Source organism: Macrotis lagotis, chromosome 5, assembly GCF_037893015.1.
Source record: "Macrotis lagotis isolate mMagLag1 chromosome 5, bilby.v1.9.chrom.fasta, whole genome shotgun sequence".
NCBI lineage: Eukaryota > Metazoa > Chordata > Mammalia > Peramelemorphia > Peramelidae > Macrotis > Macrotis lagotis.
The window spans coordinates 230,903,869-230,914,014 of NC_133662.1; the positions used below are offsets into that span (position 1 = coordinate 230,903,869).

Sequence of the window (10,146 nt, forward strand, 5' to 3'; positions counted from 1 at the left end):
AAGCAGATTTTGAGTGTAGCAGAGCTATATGAAATCATCTGCCTTAATCTCTCTTCCAGAGTCTTCATAGATCAGTGGCAGAACAGAACCAGTACAACTGATGATGCCATGGATGACCTTGGTGTCTTGATGCCTAATGAAGCTCTATGATCTCCATAGTACCTGCTTCAGTTTCTGTCTTGGTCCTTGGAACAAATTGTTCTTTTCCATCCATTCCACCAGGGGAATTCTTCACTTGCTTGGGTTAGACACTCCCTAATTCACAGATAGGTTGAGATCTATTGGTTACCCAGATGGTTAGCCCATCTACAAAAAATGGTTCATAGCTTCTTAGAGCCATAGGAGTTTAGGTAGATCAGGTGCACATCAGAGGTAGAAAGCAGCCTTCACACCAGAGGTACTAGTCTTCCTTGAACACACCCTAATCCTTAAGTAAAGACTCAGTGGCTTAAGTTCAAATGAGGCTCATCCCTAGATCAGCCTCCTGGTGATAAATTTATTTTGGCCCCAGGATGGAACTGTTAAGACCTGCTTTGACGAATGACTTATCCATGTGGATGAGTCAATCAGTCAATCAATTAATAAGCATTTATTAAGTTCTTATTGGACCAAGCACTGACTGTGCTAACACTAGGGATACAAAGAAAATGAAAAACGCAGCCCCTGTCCTCCAGAGGATCACATTCTAAAGGAAAAGACAATGTATGGAGGGCAGCCAGAGAAAATGCCCAGAGCTAAGAGACAGATTATTTTGTTTGAGAAGTAGCAAGATGATCAGTGTCTCTGGAATGGTGTGGAGCTTGTAAAGGATAACAAGATTGGAAAGGTGTGTGGGGGGGTATGTATCTGTAGGGATTATGTTATGAAAGGCCTTGAATGTCAAACAGAATTATTTATGTGATCTGGAGGTGATAGGGAGCCAGAGGAGTTTATTGAGGTAGATGGTAACTTGAGTGGACCTGTAGTTGAGTAAAATCATTTTAGTGACTGAATGGAGAATGAATTGGAGGGAAAAGAGGCTTGAGACATCAGGTTATTGCAATAGTCCAGGCATGGGGTGATGAGGGCCTTCACCATGATAATAGCAACTTCAGAGTTGATAAGGAAATATATTTGAGAGTTATTGCAGAGGAAAAATCACTAGGCTATGGCAACAGATATGATATATAGTGGGGTGAGAGATAGAGAGAAGTCAATGATGAAAACTGGATTGTGAACCTGAAGTACTGGAAGAATGGTCTTGCCCTTCAGAGAAATAGGGAAGGTGGAAGTGGGGGAGTGTTTAGGGGGAAAGATAACGAGTTCAGTTATAGATATGTTAAATGTAAGATGTCTATTGGACATTGGTTCAAGATGACTGAGAAGCAATTGGAGATTCAAGTTTAAATGTAAGCAGAGAAAGGCAGATTTGAGAATCATCAGCATAGAGATAGTAATTAAAACTGTAGGAAATGAAACCGCCAAGTGAAATAGCATGGAGGAAAAAGAAAAGAGGGTCTAGGACAGAAACCTGTGGGACCCAGGTTAGAGGGGATTAGATGAGGATCCAGCAGAATGACTGATAGGTAGGAGTAGAAATAGGAGATGGTGATGTTCCAAAATCTTAAAAGAAGAAAGAGAGTATCAAGGTGATGAGGGTGATCAATGGAGTCAAAGGCTAAAGAGAGGCCCAAGAGAATGAAGATTGGGAAAAGAGATGTTGGATTTGTCAAATAAGAGATCTTTGATAACTTTGGAGAGAAGAAATTTGGTGCAATGATAAAACCAGAAACCAGACTGTAAGGGAGTATGGGGGGGGGGGGGCGGGGAGGGAGGGACAGAGGGACAGAGACAGAGAGAAAGAGAGAAAGACAGACAGACAGAAACAGAGACACAGAGAGACACATACACACAGACAGAGAGAGCAGCTTATTGGAGTCACCTTTTCAAGGACTTTAGTCAAAAGGGTGGAAGGAATATAGGATGATAGTGGACATGGAATGTGTATATGCATATTTGGATAGATGGATGGATGGATAAATTTATTGTGTCAGTCTTTCACATGTCAGGAAAAAACCAAGGTAAATTTAGAAGTGTCTCACATAACAGACTTGTTATCTAGAATTTTATTAATTCATTCATTTCACTAAATGACACCACCTAATGCACTGTCACCAACTTGCTTTGTAAATGAAGAATTTACAAGACTCCTAGAATAAAAGCTTTATTAATATAATTTGAAGGGAACGAACTAAATATACATGTGACTCTTAGTACTCACTCTTGACCACAAGCAGCCTTTTCCCAGAGTCCTCTATAGCTTCAGTCATTTATCCTCATTACTCACTATAGGGCTTCCTGTCAGTCATCTCTTTTTGTGAGTTTTTGTGAGACATCTATTGCAATTCTCCCCAGCTCCCAGGAGGTGGTGCCTGTCCAACCTTCAGATCTGCCGAGTTCCAAACTGATGGTACTGGTCATCTTTGTTTATATTTAAGTCAGCCAGTCAATAAACATTTATTGTTTACTATATGCCAGACACTAAACACAGGGGGATAAAAAAAGAGGCAAAACATATTTCTTGCCCTTAAAAAGATTAAAACCTATTGGGGAACCAATATTTTAACCTAGAAGTTCCTTCACAACACTTGACCTACAGCTTTCATCACATCTCAGAAGGTGATATCACTAGACACATCTTTCCAGTCTTAGATTAGAATTACCTTCAGGACCAGAGGCACCTTTTTTCCCCCTGAATCTTCTTCCTTGGAGTATGATTTCCAGTGATCTTTAGTCCCACAAAATTTTGCCTAGCATTAATTTAAAGGTTATATTTTCCACCACTAGATGTCATTATTTTGGTTAGAACTTCAAAATCTATTACGAGGAGGAGGAGGTAAATGGAAAACAAAAATGGACAAATAACAAGATTAAGACTGAGCCAAAAGAAACACAGTGTCGGGGAAGACAATGGGTGTTGATGGTCAGAGATCTTTCCCTGAGCCATGCTCTATTGTGCTCCATGCAGTTTGACATATTTGGACCTTCCTTTTCCCCTTCTACTTGGTGTTTTGATAGTGAAAATAGCAGCAACTATTCAGAAACAAGCTTTGTTTCCATGGATGGCTCAGTCTTTTCAGGAGTGCAGAAATGAGAAGCATCCAGAAGTGAGGTGGATAAGTGACAGATTCAATCAATCATACCTCTGGTAGAATCTGCCCCACCTAGGGAAGAAAGCCTATTCCTCTTTTGTTCTTCTCATATTCTAAAACATTCACATGAGTATATCTCATGCTGTTATGGTATTTTAAAGTTCTTACCTCACAATATTCTGAGGGAGGCAGCTAAAGTGACACAGTAAGTAGAACCCTGGTACTGGAATCAAGATCTAAATTCAACCTTACCAGCTATGTGATTCTGGGAAAATCATTGAATCTCTGTTTGCCTTAGTTTGCTCAACTATAAAATGAGGTTAATCATAGTACCTACCTTCTAGTATTGCTGTGAAGATCAAATGAGATCATTGTAAACTGCTTAACAGAATGACTGGCACATATTGGGCAATATATAAATGTTAGTAATAATGATAAATATTGTTCTCATTTTATAGATAAACTTGAGACTCAGAAATGTGAAATGATGGAATTTTGATCACACTATATGTGTTAGAATTGAGATTCACATCCAGCTCTCTTATTACTTCAGATCTTGTTTTCTTTCATAATTCTTACTGGTTCGGAAACTCCTTGAGGGCAGAAACTGAGTTTCATTTATATTTATGCTCTAACTCCTATAGCACTCAGCACAATGTATTACCCATAAGGATAGGGACTAAACTTGTGATGTCAAAAGCATAGAGAACTAAACCATGTTGCCTTTTGTAGTATTTATTAAATGTTAATGAAATAAACTCTTATGTGGAACTGGAGAAAAAAGTCAGATATTTTAAAATGTTGTATTCCCAATAATCTAGATTTCTGGGCAAAAGGAAATTAAAGGAAGAAGATTTTCAAAATGGTCCCTTAGACTTCACAAGATTGTATTCTTAGAAACTAGAGATTATTTTTGGAACACATCTTAGTATTGTCTTTAATGAAAATCTAAACTGATTATAAATAGAGATCAGGGTATTTACCTAGAGAACTGAAAGGTTCATAGATAAGTAAATGCTCTGGTAAAATAATTCTCGATGGATAACTTCATATGAACAGTTTTGGAAGTTAGTAAGACTTTAGCAAGACTTTGTACAGTGTCCAGAATTGTATAAATCTCTCCTATTTATGAAAGATAGTCAAGTGCACTTGAATATTGATCAAATATTGAATATTAATTGATATTAGAAAATTGAGTATTGATTTTAAAATTCTAGTATCATTCATTAAAATAATTCAAGATTCTGCTTAAAATCCATATGATTTCAATAGACTAAAGTCTTTGGTGTGTGAGTGTTGCAATGAAAATAAATGTACATGATGTAATATATTTAATTATTCCATTGAATTCCAGTAAGATGCATGATACATACTTCCATGCCCATCTGTCTATAACCAATTGTGCAGCACTATTCTTGTAATTCTTTTTTTGTTTATTTCATTCTTCTATGATTGCTTCAACTATTCCCTTTCTTTTTGTAAATTGATATTTATTTTATTTTTCCAATTACATGCTTTGGTAGTTTTTCAGCAATTATCCATTTGAAAATTGATAACATTTTTTACTACCCTCCCTTCCCTCCCCCTTCTGTTGGCTGTGAACAGGCTGGTAAAAGTTGTACATATACATATCTGTGTAACATATTTATACATTAGTTATTTTGTGTAAGAGGAATTAAGACTAAGGGAAAAAGAAAGAAAACTATGAAATAGGAAAGAAAAACATGAGAATTTTTTTAAAAAATGAACATAGTCTACATTCAGATTCTGTGTTTTGTTTTGTTTTTTCTCTGGATGCAGATGACATTGTCTCTGAATTGCTGAGAGGAGCTACAACCATCATAGCTGATTAACTTACATGTTGTTGTTATTGTGTACAATGTTCTCTCGGTTCTGCTTTCTTTGTTCAGCATGAAATTCTTTCCATGCTTCTTTCACGTTCAACCACTCATAGTTTTGTATAGAATCCCCTTCTATCTAAAAGAAATTTTCTGTAAATTAAAAAAAATAAAACACAGATAAAATGTTATTTTTTATTCTAAAAAAGCTTACATTTTATTTAAATAAAACCAAAATACTTTGGGAAAATTAGAGGGAAGTATTAACCTGTTATATGGCATTGCCAATACTGCATAGAATTAATTTTGCTATGCATACTTCTGTCTACAAAATAAAGATATAACATTTTTAATGAACAAAATATAATTACATCAAGGAACACCTGAAAAGAACTTAACAATTGACTTGGAAATATATGCAGATGTGTTACTTTGTGCAGTATATGTTGTAAAAGGCACCAGAATATTTATTTATGATCTGAACTGGTTAGGTTAGTTTGTAAAAATTATCTGCTGAAGAATTCAGTACAGGTTTGATCCTGTTAAGAGGCTTGGTAGGAGTATCTTTGTAAAGAGAAGGCCAAATCATTGTTTATGTTTCTGAGCTAAAATATAGGTTATCTCTTTGTTTTTCATGTTTTATGTCATCAATTCTTGGGCAGTTAGGATTGATTTTCTACTTTATTAGCTTTTAGGTTTGATCACTTCTGATTGCATAAATGGACATCTTCCAAATTTTTAGCTTTATCCTCTCAGCTGCCTTCTGTTCTATATCTCCCTCTGCATGATGGATATCTATTTTGAGATTTTTTTTTTTGTCACTTCAAAGGTGCTATGAGTAACTCATCTTTTCCTTCTCTCCACCAAAGGATGACCATTCTTTTTTTTCTTTTTTTAAAAAATTAATTAATTTTATATTATTAGGATAATCTTGTTGTGAGAGTAATCATAAACCTCCCTCCCCCCCCCCAAATAAAAAGGATGAGATACCTCAAGGATAGTGAGAGAGAAAAAAAAATGTACTTCAGTCTGGGTACAGATTCCAATGGCTCTTTCTCTGGAATGAGTTGCCTTCTTTATCATAAGTCCACCAAAGAAGTTGCTTCAATATTTTTCCCACCATTGCTATCACTAGTTGTATTTCCCTCTACCCTATTCCTTCCCACTCTCATTTATTCTATTCTCTCTCTCCTTTCACCCTCTCCCTGCTCAGAAATGTGTTGTATCTGATTACCCTCTCCCTTCTCAGAAATGTGTTGTATCTGATTACCCTCTCCCATAATCTTCCCTCTCTTTTATCACCTCTCCCCCCCTTTCCTTCCCCCATTTCCCTTATCCCATACATTTCATTTAATTTTTCTCTAGGGTAAGATAGATTTCTATACCCTATTAAATGTGTATGTCATTTCCTCTCTGAGACATTTCTGATGAGAATGAAGGCTCATTCATTCCCCCAGCCTTTCCCCATTTTATTCCATTGTAAAAGCTTCCTCTTGACTCCTTTGTGAAATATCTTAGCCCCTTCTTCCTCTCCTTTCTCTTCCTCCCAGTACTTTCATTTATTACCCATTGAATCCATCTTTTTATCATATTATACAATTATATTCAGCTCCCTCCTGTGCCTTGTCTATATATGGTTCTTCTAATTGCTCTTATAAATGAGAAAGTTCATATCAATTATCAGTATCTTCTTCCCATGCAGGAATACAAGCAGTTCAACATCATTAAGTTCCTCATAATTAGTCTTTCTCATCCACTCCTTCTATGGTTCTTAGTCCTGTACTTGGAGATCAAACTTTCTGTTCAACTCTGGTTTTTTTCAATAGGAAAGTTTTAAAGTCCCCTGTTTCATTGAAAGTTCATCTTTTCCCTGAAAGAGGATGTTCAGTTTTGCTGGGTAATTTATTCTCAGTTGTAAACTATGATCTTTTGCCTTCTGGAATATCATATTCCAAGTCCTATGAGCCCTCAATATCAATGCTGCCAGATCCTATGTAATCCTGACTTTAGAACCATGGTAGTTGAATTGTTTGTTTCTGGAAGCTTTTAGTATTTTCTCTTTGACTTTGGAGTTCTGGAGTTTGGCTGTAATATTCCTGGAAGTTTTTCTTTTGGGATCTCTTTCAGGAGGTGATCAGTGAATTCCCTTAATTTCTATTTTACTCTCTGCTTCTAGGATCTCAGTGCAATTTTGCTGTATTATTTCTTGAAAAGTAGAGTCTAGACTCTTTTTCTGGTCATGAGTTTCAGGTAGCCCAATACTCTTTAAATTATCTCTTCTGGATCTGTTTTCAAGGTTAGTTGTTTTTACAATGAGATATTTCACATTTTCTTCTAATTTTTTTTTTGGTACAGTTTTATTTTTTCCTGGATTCTCGCAAACTCATCCTCTTCCTTTAGTTCCATTCTGCATTTGAAAGAGTTATTATTTTCAGGGAGTTTTTTTTAATTTCCTTTTCCAACTGGCCAATTCTGCTTTTTAAGGCATTCTTCTCCTCATGTGCCTAAACTGGTTTTTAACATATTATTTTCTTCAGTATTTTTTTGTATTTCTTTCACCAAGTTGCTGACTTGGTTTTTATGACTTATCTGCATCATTTCTCCTCCCAATTTTTTCTCAGCCTCCCTTAATTGCTTTTCTTTTTTTCCTTTAGAATTATTTTATTAAATCATAAATGTACAACAGTTTCTTAACTCTACACATGCACTTAAATTTTTTAAAGGAAAACGTTATGTCTTATTACACCATGATCCTGGCTAATAGCTTTTCAAAACTTTGAGAAAAATCTTAAAAAGGAAGGTTTCACATGTCACCTGAAACTTACAAATTTAACATTACCAAAGAAGGAATGCTTCTACACTCTTACAAAGACCACTAGAAAGAAACAACAATTAAAAAGCTAAGAAACTGTCTCAAAGGCATTTTTTTGTGTTTTTTGTGTTTTTTACAATCCTTCCTCCACAGTAAGGTAATGTTATTAAATAATCCAATCCATTCACAAAATGGCTCTCTGCATCTGCTCTGGTGTCTTCTGCCATATCACTGCATATTTATGCATGACTGAGATAAGAGTTTCCTTAACATTGTTATTTCGATAACCTGAAGCTGTTCTGTTACCTCTGGGCTCTCATCCTCTCCTATTTATACAGTGAAACCCATGGCAAACAGGCAGAAAAGCTCAATAGCAGCTCCTCCCTCCATAACCCCCACTTCCTCCACTGCCTCCTGGACCATAGTTTCCTCCACCATATGGTCCCCCCATGTTCCTGCTACCACCCAAGTTTCCACTCTTCATTGGACCATAGTTTGAAGGTTGTTGATTATAGTTTCCAAAATCATTGTAGTTCCCACTTCCATAATTGCCTCCTGGTCCTCCTCCATATCCATTGTAACCATCTCCAAATCCACAACCACTTCCATATTCATCAGATCCCCCTCTAAAATTGCTTCCTGGGCCTGGTCCAAAGTTTCCACCGCCACCACGGGAATCCCCAAAACCAAAGTTTCCTCCTCTTCCACTCCTAGAACTCTGAACTTCCTGCATCTCTTGTCTAGATAAAGCTTTTCTCACTTCTGCGTTATGGCCATTGATGGTGTGGTATTTTTACAATACAATTTTATCCACAGGATCATGGTCATCAAATGTAACAAAACCAAAGCCCCTTTTTTTACCAGACTGTATCTGTAATTATTTCGATAGTATCAATTTTCCCATATTCCTCAAAGTAATCTCTAAGGTGATGCTCCTCAGTGTCTTCTTTAATTCCACCAACAGTTTCTTCACAGTAACATGAGCACCAGGTTTTCCAGATTCCTCTCTGGCTACTGCTCTCTTAGGCTCAACCACTCTTCCATCAATTGAATGAGGTTTTGCAGACATGGCTGCATCTACTTCAGCCATAGATGAGAATGTTACAAACCCAAATCCCCTTGATCTTTTGCTTGCAGGATCCCTCATAACCACACAGTCTGTGAGTTTCCCCCATTGTTCATAGTAGTTTCTCAAACTTTCTTCTGTTGCTTCAAAGCTGAGACCTCCAATAAACAGTTTACAGAACTGTTCCTTTTCTCTCTTGACCGTGGGGGTGGGGGGCGCACGTGTTGCGCGTGGGAAAGAAAGCAAAATGGAGAGGTGGCCCTCCACTGTGACCTTGGCCGAGATGCGGGGGGGGGGGGTGGCCGGAGGCTCCCCCCGCCGTGAGGTGGCTCCCGGGGCCCAGCACGGGGCCGAGGCCCGCAGAGGCCCCCCCCTTAATTGCTTTTCAAAGTCTTTTTTGAGCTCATCCATAGCCTGAGCCCATTTTTCTATTTCTCTTGGAGGTTTTGGCTACAGAAGTTTTGTTTTTGTCATCATCTGAGTATAATGTGTTGTGGTCCTCCATGGGACCAAAGTAATTTTCTATGGTCAGATTCTTCTTTTTTTCTGTTGTTCGTTCATTTCCTCAACCTATGACTGAAGCCTCTCATAAGGCCTTAGAGGAATTAAGATTCCTGTGGACTGTCCCCAAACCCTCCCCCCACAAAGCCTTGGAAGTTCAGTAAGTCAGTCATTCAATCTATATAAACTATTGTATATTAGTTATGAACTGTCATGTACATTTTATTAGAGCCAAAATAGGATCAAAATGATTTTGATATTTCACATAAATTTTTGTGACTCTTGCAATAAATCCTCAGTCTTCAGTGACCCCTAATTTATAGGTTGGATCATCACTGACTTGATCTACTTCTCTTTATATTATCTATAAGGCTAAAAATGAATAATTCTGATTAGTGATTAATGCTTTGCTAAAATTAAGGCAAATTAGTCTTTGACCTGTTCTTGATCTCCTGTCTAATAATTCCATTGGAAAAGGAAGTAAGATCATTTATGAATTATATAGCCTTTCTTCAACCTTTTATGACTTTACTTCCTTCTTACTTACACTTCTCAATCTATTCATTTTTAAGGATACCATTTATCAACTAATAATCTTCAAACCCAGAAAGCTTTCTTCAGTTTTCTTCATCCTGCTTAATCTCACTAGCATTTAATACCATTGATTCCCCACCCCACCCCCTTTTTTGGATGCTTTCTCATATCTTTGCTTCAGAGTCATCTCTCTGTCACACCTCTGTAGCCAATCTTCTTCTTACTTGTCCTTTTCCAGTGGTTAAGGTGGTTATTCTTTTGCAT

The 10,146-nt window shown here is 37.0% G+C and overlaps 1 pseudogene; it reads right to left on the reverse strand.

The window, feature by feature from the left end:
- Positions 1–7,789: 7,789 nt before the first annotated feature.
- Positions 7,790–10,146, reverse strand: LOC141489506 (heterogeneous nuclear ribonucleoproteins A2/B1 pseudogene; annotated as a pseudogene).